Source organism: Bos indicus, chromosome 12 (genome assembly GCF_029378745.1).
Source record: "Bos indicus isolate NIAB-ARS_2022 breed Sahiwal x Tharparkar chromosome 12, NIAB-ARS_B.indTharparkar_mat_pri_1.0, whole genome shotgun sequence".
In the NCBI taxonomy this organism is placed as follows: domain Eukaryota; kingdom Metazoa; phylum Chordata; class Mammalia; order Artiodactyla; family Bovidae; genus Bos; species Bos indicus.
The window spans coordinates 60,689,109-60,708,884 of NC_091771.1; positions in this window are offsets into that span (position 1 = coordinate 60,689,109).

Consider the following 19,776-nt stretch of genomic DNA (forward strand, 5'->3'; position numbering starts at 1 on the left):
AATGAACTGGTTCAAAATTGGGAAAGGAGTAAACATCAAGGATGTATATTATTACCATGATTATTTAACTTACATTCAGAGTACATCATGGGATATGCTGGGCTGGATGACTCCAAAGCTGGACTCAAGATTGCCAGGAGAAATATCAACAACCTCAGATATGCAGATGATACCATCCTAAGGACAGAAAGCTAAGAGGAACTAAAGAGTCTCTTGATGAGGGCAAAAGAGGAGGATGAAAAAGCTGGCCTAAAACCCAGCACTCAAAAAACAAAGATTATGGAATCCAGTCCCATCACTTCATGGCAAATAGGAGAAAAAGTGGAAGCAGTGACAGATTTTATTTTCTTGGGCTCCAAAATCACTGCACATGGTGACTGAAACTTTGAAATTAAAAGATGTTTGTTCCTTGGAAGGAAAGCTATGACAAACCTAGACAAAGTACTGAAAAGACATCACTTTGCAGACAGAGGTCTGTAAAGTCAAAGCTATGGATTTTCCAGTAGTCATGTATGGATGTGAGAGTTGGACTATAATGAAGGCTGAGCTCCAGAGAATTGATGCTTTAGTACTTTGGGTGGGAGAAGACTCTTGAGAGTCCCTTGGACTGCAAGGAGATCAAACCAGTCAATCCTAAAGGAAATCAACCCTGAATATTTATTGAAGGACTGGTGCTGAAGCTGAAGCTCCAATATTCTGACCACCTAATGTGAAGATCCGACACATTGGAAAAGATTTTAATTCTGGGAGAGATTGAGGGCAGGAGGAGAAGGGGGTGACAGAAGATGAGATGGTTGGATAGCATTGCCAACTAAATGGACATGAGTTTGAACAAACTCTGAGATGGTGAAGGACAATGAAACCTGGAGTGCTGTATAGGGTCACAATGAGTCAGACATGACTTAGCAACTAAACAATGACAATATATGCATTAATTGTAATAAATATGCCATACTAATTGACGTTGCTAATAAGGAAACTCAATGTGGAGTATATGAGAATTCTTTGTACTAACTTTACTTTTTTTTCCTTTTTTTTTTGTGTGTGTGAATCTAAAACTCTCATTAAAGTATAAGAAAAGCAAGGATAAAGAAGTCAATGAAAGAATAAACAGATTAATACCAAGACTATTTACAGATAGTGCTCTCTAATCTAGGGATCTAATTACATTATAGAAGGACTTATTTGGTTGTAAATTATAGGATAACAGTATAAATTAAGAAACAAAATCTTATTGAAACAAATCAAAGTTCATGTTGTTGAAAAGACTCATTGGTACCAAATCTGAAGGACTATTGGGACATGAAAGAACTTCTGGGCACCTTTTTTTTCTTCAGAAGAAAATTGCAAAAAGATGGTCTTCAAAACAAAACAAAATATTAGTGAAGCCTTATATTTTTGATGCTCTAATATCTGAAACAAGCAAAATGTGTTGTTTGATTATAAAGGGAAAAAGCTGTGCTTATAAGTTCCAGTCTTTGAGCACATCAAAAATGCTTATCTTCTATAGGGCTTGGAGAAGCATGAATGAAGTTCAGGGATTGGCAGACTTTCAGAAATGGAAGTGTTTAGGAATGGTTGACCTTTATCTGTAGAAGTATATTTAATGGATTGTTGGTGTTGCTTATTGGCTGACTTACAGAAGTGCTCATTGATGTGAATTGTCATTGATTTATAAAATGAATATAAACTAGTTTCAGTGGTTATATTTTATCTTGGCAAGGGAAAATAATTATTTTCTAAGAACAGTAGGAACATTTATTATCACATCAAATAGAATATAGATAGTTCATTGTTCACATTTTTATTTGATAACCAATGTGCTAGCTTCTATAATGATATCTGATGTGTTTTAAATCCAGTATGTTATCTGTTAGTGCCAAAGCTCTTTCAATATATATCTCCTGATTCAATCAGGAGGTGTAGAAAAAAAAACTGTATAATACTTAATAGCATTTTCTTCTAATTTTTATTGTGCTTTCTCCTATTTCAAAGGAAGGTAGAAATCTACTGAGTGTCTCAGATAATCATGACCCAAATGGAAATAAAGTTGCATGTATTTCCATTCTGCTATAACCATAGGTTCCAACAAGGTGATCAATAGAGTTTACAAGCAAACTTCTGCCTTTGAAAAATGTTTCTTATTATATTTAAAGGCACTATGAAGTGATAATAACATTAAACAATTATAACACCCATTTTTAAATTTGTAATATTTTTCACATTTTGTGGAAACCATACAACACAATTAATAGTAGTCCTATGAGATAAATACAAAATGGAATAATATGACTAGCAAGTCTTTTCTGTAAAAGAAGAAATACTAAATGGGAAATGGGTGTCTCATTTTAGGAGTTTTAAGTAAAATTTTGAGACAAATCACTTTAAGTTAAATATTCTTTAATTTATACCATATTGTAAATCCCTTTCTCAATGTTTATAATGATATAAAAAGTAAAGACTATTTAAACCCAGGTCATTAAGCCAGTAATTAATGCAGTTACTAATGTGAATGATAGATTATGAATAAGATTAAATTTTAAGAAATTCTGCATTAGGCAATGGGTAGGAAATTTATTTTTTCAGGTCAATATTCTCATAGAGACTAATCCAGAAAGTTGGACATAACACAGATACATTGTTTGTTAGGATTTAGAGAGGTCGAAAGAAAAAAGAGCCAGTATCTGGAAAGAGAAAGGAGTCAAAAAAAAAAAAAAAAAAAAAATGGCCTTTTCCTCTCAAGGCAATTGCAGATCCCAGCAGAAAAATTATTAACTAAGAGGATGCGTAAGTGATTAGAGCTTTCATCTGTGGCACTAATTTGGAGGGCTTAGGTAAATAACCAGGCTTTTAGAAGTGACCTTAGGAGCCATACTCTATGAGTAGTAGGGATTTGGAAATAGACCACCCACCACAATAACTGAATCCAGAGTCAAACCATCTTAATACCTGAGTCCATTAAGAATATCTGTCTTAATTCTAGCTGCCTCCTGAAATTAAAAACACTTGTGAAAATTAGGATCATCTAGAATTTTACATTATTTTGAATTTTTCTTTCCTGTGGTCTGGAATTCTATTTTTTATGAGAAAATAATCTATTGGAAAATAAGAATTTTAAAAAGGGAAAAAGCGAAATAGAACAAATTCATAATAATTCTAAATATTGGTGTTGCCAATCATGAAGTTAATTACAATTAATATGATAAGAAATTAACCTACACAATAGAGATTATAACAAACAATTAAAAGTATATAATAGAAATAAGTAAATTGTATAACTGAAAATAGTGGTGGTGGTTTAGTTAGTTGATAAGTTGTGTCTGAACTCTTGTGACACCATGGACTGTAGCCTACCAGGCTCCTTTTCCCTGGAATTTCCCAAGCAAGATTCTGGACTGGGTTGCCATTTCTGTCTCCAGGGGACCTCCTTACTCTGGCATCAAACCTGTGTCTTCTCTCCTGAATTTCAGTTAAATGCTTTTTGAGCCATTAGGGAAGCCCATAAATGAAAATTCAAAAGATTACATTAACAACCAAGTGAATGGCTTTAATGAAATACGGTGAACAATTGAACTAATTGGTGAAGTGGCATATTTCAAATTCATAATTTTAAAAAGAATTATCAGTAAAGCCTGAAGTCAGGCAGGTTGATTCCTCCATTAAAAGCTTCTGCACAACAAAGGAGAGTATTAACAAGGTAAAAAGACAGCCTTCAGAATGGGAAAAAATAATAGCAAATGAAGCAACTGACAAACAACTAATCTCAAAAATATACAAGCAACTCCTGCAGCTCAATTCCAGAAAAATAAATGACCCAATCAAAAAATGGGCCAAAGAACTAAATAGACATTTCTCCAAAGAAGACATACAGATGGCTAACAAATATATGAAAAGATGCTCAACATCACTCATTATCAGAGAAATGCAAATCAAAACCACTATGAGGTACTATTTCACACCAGTCAGAATGGCTGCGATCCAAAAGTCTACAAGCAATAAATGCTGAAGAGGGTGTGGAGAAAAGGGAACCCTCTTACACTGTTGGTGGGAATGCGAACTAGTACAGCCACTATGGAGAACAGTGTGGAGATTCCTTAAAAAACTGGAAATACAACTACCTAATGACTAGCAATCCCACTGATGGGCATATACACCGAGGAAACCAGAATGAAAAGAGGCACGTGTACCCCAATGTTCATCACAGCACTGTTTATAATAGCCAGGACATGGAAGCAACCTAGATGTCCATCAGTGGACGAATGGATAAGAAAGCTGTGGTACAATGGAGTATTCAGTTCAGTTCAGTTCAGTCGCTCAGTCATGTCCGACTCTGCGACCCCATGAATCGCAGCACGCCAGGCGTCCCTGTCCATCACCAACGCCTGGAGTTCATTTAGACTCACGTCCATCGAGTCAGTAATGCTATCCAGCCATCTCATCCTCTGTCGTCCCCTTCTCCTCCTGCCCCCAATCCATCCCAGCATCAGAGTCTTTTCCAATGAGTCAACTCTTCACATGAGGTGGCCAAAGTACTGTAGTTTCAGCTTTAGCATCATTCCTTCCAAAGAAATCCCAGAGCTGATCTCCTTCAGAATGGACTGGTTGGATCTCATTGCAGTCCAAGGGACTCTCAAGAGTCTTCTCCAACACCACAGTTCAAAAGCATCAATTCTTCGGCACTCAGCCTTCTTCACAGTCCAATTCTCACATCCATACATGACCACTGGAAAAACCATAGCCTTGACTAGATGGACCTTTATTGGCAAAGTAATGTCTCTACTTTTGAATATGCTATCTAGGTTGGACATAACTTTCCTTCCAAGGAGTAAGCGTGTTTTAATTTCATGGCTGCAGTCACCATCTGCAGTGATTTTGGAGCCCAGAAAAATAAAGTCTGACACTGTTTCCACTGTTTCCCCATCTATTTCCCATGAAGTGATGGGACCGGGTGCCATGATCTTAGTTTTCTGAATGTTGAGCTTTAAGCCAAATTTTTCACTCCCCACTTTCACTTTCATCAAGAGGCTTTTTAGTTCCTCTTCACTTTCTGCCATAAGGGTGGTGTCATCTGCATATCTGAGGTTATTGGTATTTCTCCTGGCAATCTTGATTCCAGCTTGTGTTTCTTCCAGTCCAACCTTTCTTTACTCAGCCATTAAAAAGAATACATTTGAATCAGTTTTAATGAGGTGGATGAAACTGGAGCCTATTATACAGAGTGAAGTAAGCCAGAAAGAAAAACACCAATACAGTACACTAAGGCATATATAGGAGAAGGCAATGGCACCCCACTCCACTACTCTTGCCTGGAAAATCCCATGGACGGAGGAGCCTGGTAGGCTGCAGTTCATGGGGTCGCTAAGAGTCGAACACAACTGAGTGACTTACCTTTCCCTTTTTACTTTAATGCATTGGAGAAGGAAATGGCAACCCACTCCAGTGTTCTTGCCTGGAAAATCCTAGGGATGGGGGAGCCTGGTGGGCTGCTGTCTGTGGAGTCACATAGAGTCAGACACAACTGAAGTGACTTAGCAGCAGCAATGCATATATATGGAATTTAGAAAGATGCTAACAATAACCCTGTATGCGAGACAAGAAAAGAGACACAGATGTATAGAACAGTCTTTTGGACTCTGTGGGAGAGGGAGAGGGTGGGATGATTTGGGAGGATGGCTTTGAAACATGTATAATATCATATTTGAAATGAATCGCCAATCCAGGTTCAATGCAGGATACAGGATGCTTGGGGCTGGTGTACTAGGATGACCCAGAGGGATGGTATGGGGAGGGAAGTAGGAGGGGTGTTCTGGATGGGGAACAAGTGTAAGCCCGTGGAGGATTCATGTTGATGTGTGGCAAAACCAATACAATGTTGTAAATTAATTAGCCTCCAATTAAAATAAATTTAAATCTAAAAAAAAATTTTAAGTATCAGAACCAAAATAAATAAATAAATACAAATAAAAATAATTATCAGGATAACAAGCCCAAAAGTGGCAAATGATGGAAAATATAGAAAATAATAAGAAATCAAGCAAAACATTGTGAAATAGCTAATACATGTGTGATTTAAATGTCAGAGGATGATAGAAATAATAAGGCAGAAAATACATCTGAAGAGACAGTGGCTGATAATATTCCAGGAGAAACCACAATAAGTTATAGTTTAAAAAACCACTAAGGAATCCAAGAAAGAAAAAAAAAAAATGAAGAAAAGCATGACTAAGCACTAAGTAGGAAAAACTGTGGTAAAGACTAAAATACATTCTAGGTAGTAGTCAAAAGTAAAAAAGAAAAAATTACTTATTTCTAATAACTACTTTCCCAAATGAAAATGGCAGCCTACTTTGCAATAGAATAAAATGAAATACAGAAGATAAGGAAATCATATCTTCAAATATATTTCTATAACTAACATCAAATTTCATACTGTGTAAAATATACTTTAAAGTTAAGTAATGATTAAGTAAAGAAGCCAACAATAAAAACATCATCATCAATGTAAGCCCCACAACCCTTAAGATAATAAGCAACAACCAATATAATCTAGGAAATAATAAAGTAATTATTTGATTAAAATGAAAATGATCAGCAGTGAAGCCTCAAGATGAGGGGGGAAATGAAGAGCAATAATAACAATAAATACGTAGGGAACTCTAAGTGAATATTTATGGAAAAATCAATTTTTATAATCCATGATACATTTAATGTAATAAAACAATGCTGAATTGAATTCCCACTGCAATTTTAACAATAAGCATAAAACAACATATATACAAAATATATAGAAAAAATAATAATTTTATAAACATTCCAAAATAAACAAATGGAGAGAGGAAGATAAGGAACATATAATCATGAAACAAAGAGAATACAAAGTATAAAAGCATAGAATTATATAAATTACCTTAATAATCTGTATGATTTTCCACTACCATAGTTCCCTGGAGTTCAAACCCATCAATATTGTTCAAGGGTCAACTGTAATAAAAGCATTGGTAATTGAATCCTCAATTATAAAGGTGAATTTAAATATAGCCATGCCAAAGAAGGAGAAATAAATCAGGAAAGATATATGATATCATATAGCACTGAGAGTATATAAGAAACAAAAACATTTTTTTTTTAGAGAACTGTACTCAGAAACTGAGAATATTATGCATTACTTTGAAGTGCATATGAAACAGTGAAATTCATTTTTTCTTACTTTATGAAGAGATCATGCCTAAAATAGACTGCAGTCTTTAAAATGAACTGTTATCTGAGTTTTAAACAATTGCTTATGCCAATGAAACTACCAAATTAACCAAGACATAGAGAATTTCCATCATCTGCAAAGATGCTTTTTTAAGGCACATTCTCCTGTCTAAGGAGAAGGCAATGGCACCCCACTCCAGTACTTAGCCTGGAAAATCCCATGGATGGAGGAGCCTGGTAGGCTGCAGTCCATGGGGTCGCTAAGAGTCAGACACGACTGAGCGACTTCCCTTTCAGTTTGCACTTTCATGCATTGGAGAAGGAAATGGCAACCCACTCCAGTGTTCTCGCCTGGAGAATCCCAGGGACGGGGGAGCCTGGTGGCTGCCGTCTGTGGGATCACACAGAGTCGAACACGACTGAAGTGACTTAGCAGCAACAGCAGCTTAGCAGCTCCTGTCTAAATGGATTCCAGGTGATCACCAATTTACTTCCTTGATTCTACATATCAGTTTACTTTTTATACAATTACTAGAGTACAGAAAAAGAAAAAAAAAAAAAAGTCCTTCTCTATCCTTGTCTACATAGCATAGCAATGATCCCCAATCACGGAAACACCTATTGGGACATGAGTCCAGGATAGGAACCAGGATGTTCATGTCAGCAAGCATGACAAAATGATAAATGCATTCTTAAATATTTGTCACAAATGTACATATATATGTATATATACACACATGAATCCTAAAGATGATGCTGTTAAAGTGCTGCACTCAATATGTCTGCAAGTTTGGAAAACTCCTCAGTGGCCACAGGACTAGAAAGGTCAGTTTTCATTCTAATCCCAAAGAAAGATAATGCTAAAGAATGTTCAAACTACCATACAGTTGCACTCATTTCACATGCTAGCACGGTAATGCTCAAAATCCTTCAAGCTAGGCTTCAGCAGCATGTGAACCAAGAATTTCCAGATGTACAAACTGGATTTAGAAAAGGCAGAGGAACCAGAGATCAAATTGCCAACATCCATTGGATCATAGAAAAAGCAAAGGAATTCCAGAAAAACAGCTCCTTCATTGACTACTCGAAAGCCTCTGTGTGGATCACAACAAACTGTGGAAAATCCTTAAAGAGATGGGAATACCAGACCACCGTACCTGCCTCCTGAGAAACATGCATGCAGGCCGAGAAGCAACAGTTAGAACCTGACATGGAACAACAGACTGGTTCAAAATTGGGAAAGGAGTATACACCAAGGCTTACCAGGGTCCAGCCCCAGTTGGATCCAGGGATTCCCTTGGGAGGACGGTGTTGGCGATTAAAGGATAGCAAAGCAGAGATTAGAGGCTCATTATAACTGGTTTACGCAGAAAATCAATAAAACCTGTGGCATTAGGTTTGCTCTGACCACGGAGGCCGCAGGTGCCCTCTCGAATCGCTGAAGGTGCCCCACCTTAGGCACCTTCTCGAGTGGGTCTTAGAAGCCCAGGCAAGTAAGTGGTCCCAGAGGACCCCCGCACTCCAATTAAATGTCCTGAAGGAAGAACAGAAAAGAAAAGGAGAGAAAAAGAAACAAGAAAAAACGACACGGGGAGACCAAGCTTTGAGCAAGGCCCATAGCTTTATTTTCAAAGGGAGCTTATATTCCTACCTTAAGTTGTGCATAGAGGATAATAGGGGGTGTGAAATCATGCAAAGTCAGCAGTCTTCGATCCTTATCCAGACCAGGCTTTCTTTTCTCCAAACTTATCGTATACAAATGGTTTAGGTGATTTACATCATCTTCTGGCCAGAAGGCCTGTTAACATTTTGTGACTCTGATAAAGGTTTGTCAACCATAAGACTTATTTTCTCTAAGAGTAATTATTTTAAAGTTTGGTGCCATCCTCGAAAGGTGTTAGATAAAGTTGCATTCCTATGGGGCAAAGGTGCAGTGGGCTTACAACAAAGGAAAGAATTTATTACCTTAAGGGTCTAAAGTTGTTAACACCATGGCCACTACTTATTTTTTCTATATACCAACTATATTAATTAATACACTTCCAAGGATACAATACAGGGGATGTGGAAACTTGGCAGCAAGCGTTGGCTCAACAATGAAATCTTCTACTAGTCCTATTCTAACAATTTCTAACTCCCCAGAGGCTCTATACTATTTGAATATCTTAAGCTTCCTGTGCCTCTCACGGCTGGGAGACTGTAAACAATCGTATGCATAGCTGTAGGAGACCGGCTAAACCTGTCAGGCAAGTTAGAGAGCCATCTGAGGGGTTTGGATTTAAACACTCCTATTATGCCCAGGAGACTTATTAACTAGAGCTTTAAATTGATTTCCTTCAGAGAAAGGTGGTCGGGGATAGCCCTTCGTTAATGTCAGAGGAGTTGGTGAAAGTCATAAAATAGTAAAACAGACAGATTCTGGTTTTGGGGTAGACGCTCAGGCAGATCCAGGGGAGCCCCGTGAGCCCTGACTCGCCTTTGCATATCAGGCCTCTCCGCATGACCTTTGTCATAGGTGGGAACTCCCATGCTGGCTCCCCACAAAGACTATATATTGTCACCCTGCTTATTTAAATTTTATGCAGAGTATATCATGTATATCATGTGAAATGAGAGCTGGATGAATCACAGGCTGGAATCAAGATTGCCAGGAGAAATAGCAACAACCTCAGATATGCATATAATACCACTCTAATAGCAGAAAGTGAAGAACTAAAGAACTTCTGATGAGGGTGAAAGAGCAGAGTGAAAAAGGTGGTTTAAAAGTCAACATTCAAAAAATTAAGATCACGACATCCAATCCCATCACTTCGTGGCAGATAGATGGGGAAAAATTGGAAAACAGTGACAAATTTTATTTTCTTCGGTTCCAAAATCACTGCAGATGGTGACTGCAGCCACGATATTAAGACATTTGCTCCTTGGACGAAAAGCTATGACAAATCTAGTTCTGTTCAGTTCAGTCAATCAGTCATGTCCGACTCTTTACGACCCCATGAAGCAGCACACCAGGCCTCCCTGTCCATCACCAACTCCCGGATTCTACCCAAACCCATCTCCACTGAGTCAGTGATGCCATGTAGCCATCTCATCCTCTGTCATCCCCTTCTCCTCCTGCCCTCAATCTTTCCCAGCATCAGGGTCTTTTCAAATGAGTCGGCTCTTCACATCAGGTGGTCAAAGTATTGGAGTTTCAGCTTCAACATCAGTCCTTCCAATGAACACCCAGGACTGATCTCCTTTAGGATGTACTGGTTGAATCTCCTTGCAGTCCATGGACTCTCAATAGTCTTCTCCAACACCACAGTTCAAAAGCATCAATTCTTCAGCGCTCAGCTTTCTTCACAGTCCAACTGTCACATCCATACATGACCACAGGAAAAACCATAGCCTTGACTAGATGGACCTTTGTTGACAAAGTGATGTCTCTGCTTTTTAACATGCTGTCTAGGTTGGTCATAACTTTCCTTCCAAGGAGTAAGCGTCTTTTAATTTATGGCTGCAATCACCATCTGCAGTGATTTTGGAGCCCAGAAAAATAAAGTCAGCCCCTGTTTCTACTGTTTCCTCATCTATTTGCAATGAAGTGATGGGACCAGATGCCATGATCTTAGTTTTCTGAATGTTGAGCTTTAAGAAAACTTTTTCACTCTCCTCTTTGACTATCATCAAGAGGCCATTTAGTTCTTCTTCACTTTCTGCCATAAGGGTTGTGTTATCTGTGTATCTGAGGTTATTGATATTTCTCCTGGCAATCTTGATTCCAGCTTGTGCTTCATCCAGCCCAGGGTTTCTCGTGGTGTACTCTTCATATAACTTAAATAAGCAGGATGACAATATACAGCCTTGACATATTCCTTTTCCTATTTGGAACCAGTCTGTTGTTCCATGTCCAGTTCTATCTGTTGCTTCCTGACCTGCATACAGGTTTCTCAAGAGGCAGGTCAGGTGGTCTGATATTCCCATCTCTTTCAGAATTTTCCACAGTTTCTTGTGATCCACACAGTCAAAGGCTTTGGCATAGTCAATAAAGCAGAAACAGATGTTTTTCTGGAACTCTCTTGCTTTTTCCATGGTCTAGCGAATGTTGGAAATTTGATCTCTGGTTCCTCTGCCTTTTCTAAACCTAGCTTGAACATCTGGAAGTTCACAGTTCATGTATTGCTGAAGCCTGGCTTGGAGAATTTTGAGCATTCCTTTACTAGCGTGTGAGATGAGTGTGATTGTGCGGTAGTTTGAGCATTCTTTGGCATTGCCTTTCTTTGGGATTGGAATGAAAACTGACCTTTTCCAGTCCTGTGGCCACTGCTGAGTTTTCCAAATTTGCAGGCATATTGAATGCAGCACTTTCACAGCAACATCTTCCAGGATTTGAAACAGCTCAACTGGAATTCCATCACCTCCACTAGTTTTGTTCATAGTGATGCTTCCTAAGGCCCACTTGACTTCACATTCCAGGATGTCTGGCTCTCAGTGAATGATCACACCATCGTGATTATCTGGGTCATGAAGATCTTTTTTGTACAGTTCTTCTGTGTATTCTTGCCACCTCTTTTTAGTATCTTCTCCTTGTTAGGTCCATACCATTTCTGTTCTTTATTGAGCCCATCTTTGCATGAAATATTCCCTTGGTATCTCTAATTTTCTTGAAGAGATCTTTAGTCTTTCCCATTCTTTGTTTTCCTCTTTTTCTTTGCTTTGGTCGCTGATGCAGGCTTTCTTATCTCTCCTTGCTATTCTGTGGTACTCTACATTCCAATGGGTATATCTTTCCTTTTCTCCTTTGCTTTTCGCTTCTCATCTTTTCACAGCTATTTGTAAGGCCACTTTAAACAGCCATTTTGCTTCTTTTGCATCCCTTTTTCTTGGGGATGGTCTTGATCCCTGTCTCCTGTACAATGTCATGAACCTCAATCCATAGTTCATCACTCTGTCTATCAGATCTAGTCCCTTAAATCTATTTCTCACTTCCATTGTATAGTGATAAGGGATTTGATTTAGGTCATATCTGAATGGTCTAGTGGTTTTCCCCACTTTCTTAAATTTCAGTCTGAATTTCTCAATAAGCAGTTCATGATCTGAGCCACAGTCAGCTCCTGGTCTTGTTTTTGCTGACTGTATAGAGCTTTTCCAATCTTTGCCAAGAGTATAATCAATCTGATTTTGGTGTTGACCATCTGGTGATGTCCCTGTGTAGAGTCTTCTCTTGTGTAGTTGGAAGAGGGTGTTTGCTATAACTAGTGCGTTCTCTTGGCAGAACTGTATTAGCCTCTGCCCTGCTTCATTCTGTACTCCAAGATCAAATTTGCCTGTTACTCCAGGTGTTTCTTGACTTGCTACTTTTGCATTCCAGTCTCCTATAATGAAAAGGACATCTTTTTTGGGTGTTAGTTCTAGCAGGTCTTGTAGGTCTTCATAGAGCTTCAACTTCAGCTTCTTCAGTGTTACTGGTCGGGGCATAGACTTGGATTACCATGATATTGAATGGTTTGCCTTGGAAACAAACAGATTATTCTGTCATTTTTGAGATTGCATCCAAGTACTGCATTTTGACTTTGACTATGATGGCTACTCCATTTCTTCTAAAGGATTCCTGCCCACAGTAGTAGATATAATGCTCATCTGAGTTAAATTCACCCATTCTAGTCCATCTTAGTTCGTTGATTCCTAGAATGTTGATATTCACTCTTGCCATCTCCTATTTGACCACTTCCAATTTTCCTTGATTCATGGACGTAACAATCCAGGTTCCTATGCAATAATGCTCTTTACAGCATTGAACCTTGCCTGACAAAAATAGACAGCATATTAAAAAGCAGAAATATCATTTTGCCTACAAAGATCTGTATTGTCAAAGCTATGGTTTTTCCTGTAGTCATGTACAGATCTGAAAGAAGGCTGAAGGCCAAAGAATTAGTGCTTTTAATTGTGGTGCTATAAAAAGCTCTTGATATTCCCTTGGACAGAAAGGAGATCAAATCAGTTAATCCTAAAGGAAATCAACCCTGAATATTCATTGGAGGGGCTGATGCTAAACCTGAAGCTCCAATATTTTGCAAAAAGTTGACTCATTGAAAAACACTCTGATGCTGGGAAAGATTGAAGGCAAAAGAAAAAGAGGGCAGCAGAGTATGAGATGGTTAGATAGCATCAAGTGACTTAATGAACATGAACTTGGGCACACTCTCAGAGATAGTGAAGGACAGGGAAGCCTGGCATGTTGCAGTCCATGGGGTTGCTAAGTTGGACAGAACTTAGTTACTGAACAACAACATGTTTCCTTGTGAGCCTTTAAACGTCAGATACACAACAGTATTTTTAGGGACATAATGATGTACCTCCAAGATCCTTTGTCCTTAAGCATCATTCATTTGTAGAGTTCCATCAGAAGTTTATGATGGTAACCTAAGAGATATTTAGGAAAGATATTTAGATACTGAAACAGTGAAAAGGAAATGTTCTAAAACAAATGAAGATAATTTGAATTTCTCATATAGGTCAACAATTTTTTTTTCTGTAAAGAAAAGTATATATTTTAGCCTTCACAGATCATACAGTCTCTATTTCAGCTACTCAGATTTGTTTTTGTAATTCACAAGGAGCCATAGACAACACATATAAGATCAGCAAAACCTTATATACTAAAAATGGCAGCTGGCTGGAATTTTCAGGGCCATTTAAAATCATTCAAGTATATAAAATTAACTAAAATAAGATTAGAGTGGCTAGAAATTATAAAGTTATGCAAAAAATCTAAAGTCACTATGACTGGTCTCTTGTTTGGAGTGTGACCTAGTGCTTGTCTTCTCTTTTTGTTTCAATTACAGGCTGTCCCCATTTTGCTATTCTCAATAAGGTGAAATACATATGTTTTTAACTAGGAGTCCATCACTCTTTGGAGTAGGAAATAGCAACCCACTGCATTATTCTTGCCTGGATAGTCGCATGGAGGGAGAGAGGAGCCTGATGGGCTACAGCCGATGGGGTTGCAAAGAGTTGGACACGAGTAAAGTGACTTAGCATGCATGCGCCATCACTCTCAAACCTATTTCTCAATTAAAATTTAGTCACGCCTTACATTTTCCACACCTCAAAGCTAATAACAATAAGAATGCATTCAAAATTTGCTCATTTTTCTCTATATCCATAAATAATCCCCACAACAACCAGAAACTAGTTTTATTTTGATAAGTGCATTGCAAGGATTGCATGTAAAATAAAAATGCCCATGCATAGTTTTTATATCAGCCTCCCTCACCTAGAACACTACAGTGAAAAAGCATTATATATTTGCTTTTGAGAAATAAAGTATACCTCGCAGGCTCAAGATTTTATTGCAGAATGTATGCTTCTGCTTCTCAAAGTTTAGTATACATATGAATCACCAAAAAGACTTTGTTAAAAATGCAGATTATACTTCAGTAGATCTGAAATTAGGCTGAGAGCCTGCATTTCTAAATGCTCCCAAGTAGTATTCATGCCACTGGTGTATACACCAAGATATATAGTAATGGTGTATATAGCATACTTTATAGTATGTGCTACATGCATACTATATATATAGTATGTAGTACGTGTGTGTGTGTGTGTGTGTTACTTTGCTTTAGTCGTGTCCAACTGTTTGTGACCCTGTGGACTATACCCTGCCAGGCTCCACTGTCCATGTGATTCTCCAGGCAAGAACACTGGAGTAGGTTGCTATTCCTTCCTCCAGAGAATCTTCTCAACACAGGGATTGAACCTATCTCTGATGTCTCCTGTATTGGCAGGTGGCTTCTTTACCATTAGTGCCACCTTTGTATAATATATGCTATGGTATACAGTATATTACACTGTAAAACTTGAGTTTACAGTATATATAATAGTATGTAAAATATATTATCAATTCAGTTCAGTTCAGTTCACTCAGTCGTGTCTGACTCTTTGTGACCCCATGGACTGCAGCATGCCAGGCTTCCCTGTCCATCACCAACTCCCAGAGTTTACTCAAACTCACGTCCATCGAGTCGGTGATGCCATCCAACTATCTCATCTTTTGTCATCCTCTTCTCCTCCTGCTTTCAGTCTTTCCCAGCATCAGGGTCTTTTCCAAGGAGTCAGTTATTTGCATCAGGTGGCCAAAGTATTGTATAATTTGTATACAATAAAAAATGTATTATATACTTTGTATACAAATATTTGTATATAAAGTATTGTATACAAGTTATAGTATATTATAGCTTATTTTAATATACAAATAGTATTCTTGACTAATGTATGATGATTATATAATTCTGCCTGTTAACCAAATAGATGATACAGAATTGATTTCTAATTCAGTATGTTTCTTTATGTATACTAGCACTGGGTTACATGTTTCCCAGCCCTAGTAATCTAAGGATGTGCTATAACATAGGTTGGACAAAAGGCATTTAAATATTTTAGAATATAGAGAAGTGTGTTTATCCTCTTGTCACTGTGAGTTTATTCAAGAACATATCAGAATTTATTACATGTTGATGTGACCTATCCTGTATTTCATTATAAAATTTGTAAGGGTTAATTCTCATATTGATTATTAGAATTTTGATCATATGGTCAGAGCAAGAGTTCATTTTGTGGTTCTATTTTTAAAGAAGAATGAATTATTTTAAGAAATGTTCTGTGTAACACACTTTTAAAATCATATGCAAAAAAAAATAAAAAATAAATAAATAAAATAAAATCATATCCAATTAAAAGGCTAATCTGTAAATTATATTTCAAGGCTACAAGCCAGATACTACAATAATCTGCCTACAGAAGGAAGGTTTCCCTGGAGTAAATCTTGCTGGAGGGTTATTTTCACATTATATGCTGTTTGTTTTAGTCTATTGTATTTAGAGGAAAGAATTCCGTTTTCTTCAACCTGATTAAATATATGCTAAGTATATTAAACTTAGTAATACTTTCATTATTGTGACACATGAACTCAATATCACTAGTGATATTCTTTCATTATCACAAAATTAGTATTTAGTCAGGATATAATAGAGATGATATTTTATCTGTGTTGTGAAGTCTACAAAGTTCCTTTTTGCACCTTAAAATTAACTTTTCTTTCCCCAATCTCAGTGAGTTATTTTTAATGTATTATATGTGCTGACTTTGAAAGGTTTTGCCTTAGGTCATGTTAATGGTTTTATTAAACATTCAATTTACAATTTACATTGGTTTTTCTAGTTTCAAATTTGGATTTCAATGTGAATGTGTAAAAAGTCCAGTGATCTAGATATGATTGATAACCAAGAAATTTTCCATAGTATGCATTTGTCAAGACAAAATTTCTATTAATAATTCCTAAACATTTTTCAAGATCATCACACTGACTGTGTTATTACATTTGCTTATTTGCAGCTTTATTGCTATATTTTACAAAACAATCCACAGTCTATATCTGGGTAAAGAAATAAAAATATAATAGATGTTATGTTGTTTAAAAGTCTTTTCCCCCTTTGATTACTCACCTGGAGTTTGGAAATCCTCCTGCTTACCCCTAGAGTTTCTGCTTAAAAGTCTATTACTTCCCAAAGCCAGGTAACTGCAGGTGTTTCCTATGCAGGTGTTTGACTGTAAAAATCACTGCCAGTCAAGGCAAATCACAGCATTCTTTCTAGCAGCAAAAAATAACCCACAGAATTTATTTCAGGCAAATATAAGCTATAGGATACCCACAATAAAAAAATGCAAATTCAATATTGAGTTTTTAAAGTGGAAACCAGGAATGCCAGGAGATTTTCTTGTGTATACAAACAAAAGATGCTGGTTTGGAAAAGTTAAGCAAAAGGTAATATTTTGTAAAGTGATAGTATGTGAATCCCCCCAAAAAATGGCTTTATAAAGATATATGGCAAAACCAATACAATATTGTAAAGTTAAAAAATGAAATAAAAAGATGAATAAAGAATAAAATATTGTGGGATAATTTTAAGCAATGTATCTCCAAAACAATGTGTAGTGCAGTCATATACATATACCACTACTGTAAAACTGAAATTCTGGTGTATATTCCTTTCTTTCTCATCTAGTTAATTTTTTGTAAATACAAAAACCAGTATCAGTGCCATATATACACTTCACTTGTTACACTTAACAGATATTCATTATTAGATTGTTTAATGGAGAGAAAGTGTGTCATGAGGACTGACAAAGTGGAAGGAAAGATTGATAGACTGTGTAACAGTTATGAAATAATTCAGAAAGTATTAATATCTATACATTGTGTTGAGTATCTGGATTTAATATGCACAAGTTTCTAACTAGAGTTTGGAAGATCTGTATGAGTAATATCACAAAAATAGCCCTTTCCCAACTGCTGCCCACAAAGAAGGTCATGGCAGCTACCATGGCATTGCATGACTAGATTCCAATCACCCTGGAAATGTTTCTGAGTAATAACATGATATATAGTGGAATTATTATTATTATTATTATTATTATTATATATATATTATGTATTATAAAATTATAATTATATATTATATTTAAATATAAAAATATATTGATTATATAAATATTATTATTATATTATAATAATATAAATTATTATTGTTATATAAAAGGAAAGGACTTTGCTAGACATCTGTTGAATTTTCATTTGAAAAAGCCAATATTCCTATGCATACCCTTCCACTTCTATCAGCTTTCTTGACCTGGGCTTCCCTAGTAGCTCAGTGGTAAAGAATTTGCCTACAGTGCAGGAGTTGGAGGAGATGTGGGTAAGATCCCTGGGTCAAGAAGATCCTCTGGAGAAGGGCATGGCAACCCACTCCAGTACTAAAACAACTGAGCATCATGCATACATGTCATGGCAACAAATAAATCCATATTAAGGATGCGATGAGAAGTCTTTTGGCTTGCATTTCAACTTCTTCAACTTAGCAAGTGAACAATAACTAAATTGTACCATATGCATTATATATTAAGGACAGTAATACCATAAATGTGATATCTATTTTTTATCTCCTTTGTTTGTATGTTTATCATATTGTTTCACATAATATTTTGAAACTGTGTTGTTTGTTTGTCCATTGAATGATCTCCTTAAGAGAAAGGCAGTCCATAAATTTTGTTCTTTGAGAGTCCAGAGGATAATTGAATCACTAGTAGAAACTCAATAAATATTTTTAATCTGATCTCTAAAGATTTTTCTGTCTAAATCCAGTTCAGTTCAATTGCTCAGTTGTGCCTGACTCTTTGCAACCCAATGGACTGCAGCATGCCAGGCTTCCCTGTCCATCACCAACTCCTGGAGCTTGCTCAAATTCATGTCCTGCGAGTCGGTGATGCCATCCAACCATCTCATCCTCTTTCATCCCCTTTCTCCTCCTGCCTTCAATTTTTCCCAGCATCAGGGTCTTTTCCAATGAGTCGACTCTTCACATCAGGTGTCCAAAGTATTGGAGTTTCACCATTAGTCCTTCCAATTAATTCTCATAGTTGATTTTCTTTAGGATTGACTGGTTTTGGTCTCTTTTGCAGTCCAAAGGACCCTCAGGAGTCTTCTTCAGCATCACAATTTGAAAGCGTCAATTCTTTGGTGCTCGCCTTCTTTATGGTCCAACTCAAACACCTGTACACAATTACAGGAAAGACATAGCCTTGGCTGTATGGACTTTTATTGGCAAAGATTGACATCTCTGTTTTTTAATATGCTGTGTAGGTTTGTTGTAGCTTTCCTTCCAAGGAGCAAGTGTCTTAATTTTGTGGCTATAATCACCATCTGCAGTGATTTTGGAGCCCAGGAAAATAAAAATCAATATGTTTTTTCTTTTGACATAAGTGGGATTATGCCAATAGAGTTAAAGACATAAAGCGGAACTTATCATTCAAATGCATGTGTATTTTTATTTTTATTTAAATATATATTACAGAATTATCCTGTAAAGAAGATATAGCAATTTGGGTATTATTCATGCATTTATAACTTTAATTCTATAAAACTCATTTTTTAATTTTTACGTATTATTATTTTTGTTGCCAAATTTACATTTGGGACTTCCCTGGTGGCTCAGACAGTAAAGCATCTGCCTACAATGTGGGAGACCCAGGTTCATTCCCTGGGTTGGGAAGATCTCCTGGAGAAGGAAATGGCAACCCACTCCAGTATTCTTGCCTGGAAAATCTCATGGACAGAGGAACCCGGTAGGCTACAGTCCTGGGGCTGCAGACAGTCAGACACAACTGAGCGACTTCACTTTCTTTCATTTTCTTTACATTAAAATTTCACTGTGTGCTATAGTTTTATTCATATTTCTTTAATTATAAGTAAGTGTAACATGTAGATGGTTTGTTAAATATAATTTCCTTAAATATGAAATATTTGTTAATATTCCTTTCACATTTTTATTGTTATTGATCTCAAAATTTACAGTTACTGTTTAAATATTAATTTATATCATTGTTTCAAACATACTTTACAGCTATAATTTAACCAATATTTAGTTTTTCTATTTTAAACACAATCAGTTCAGTTCAGTTCAGTCACTCAGTCGTGTCCGACTCTTTGAGACCCCATGAATCACAGCACGCCAGGCCTCCCTGTCCATCACCAATTCCCGG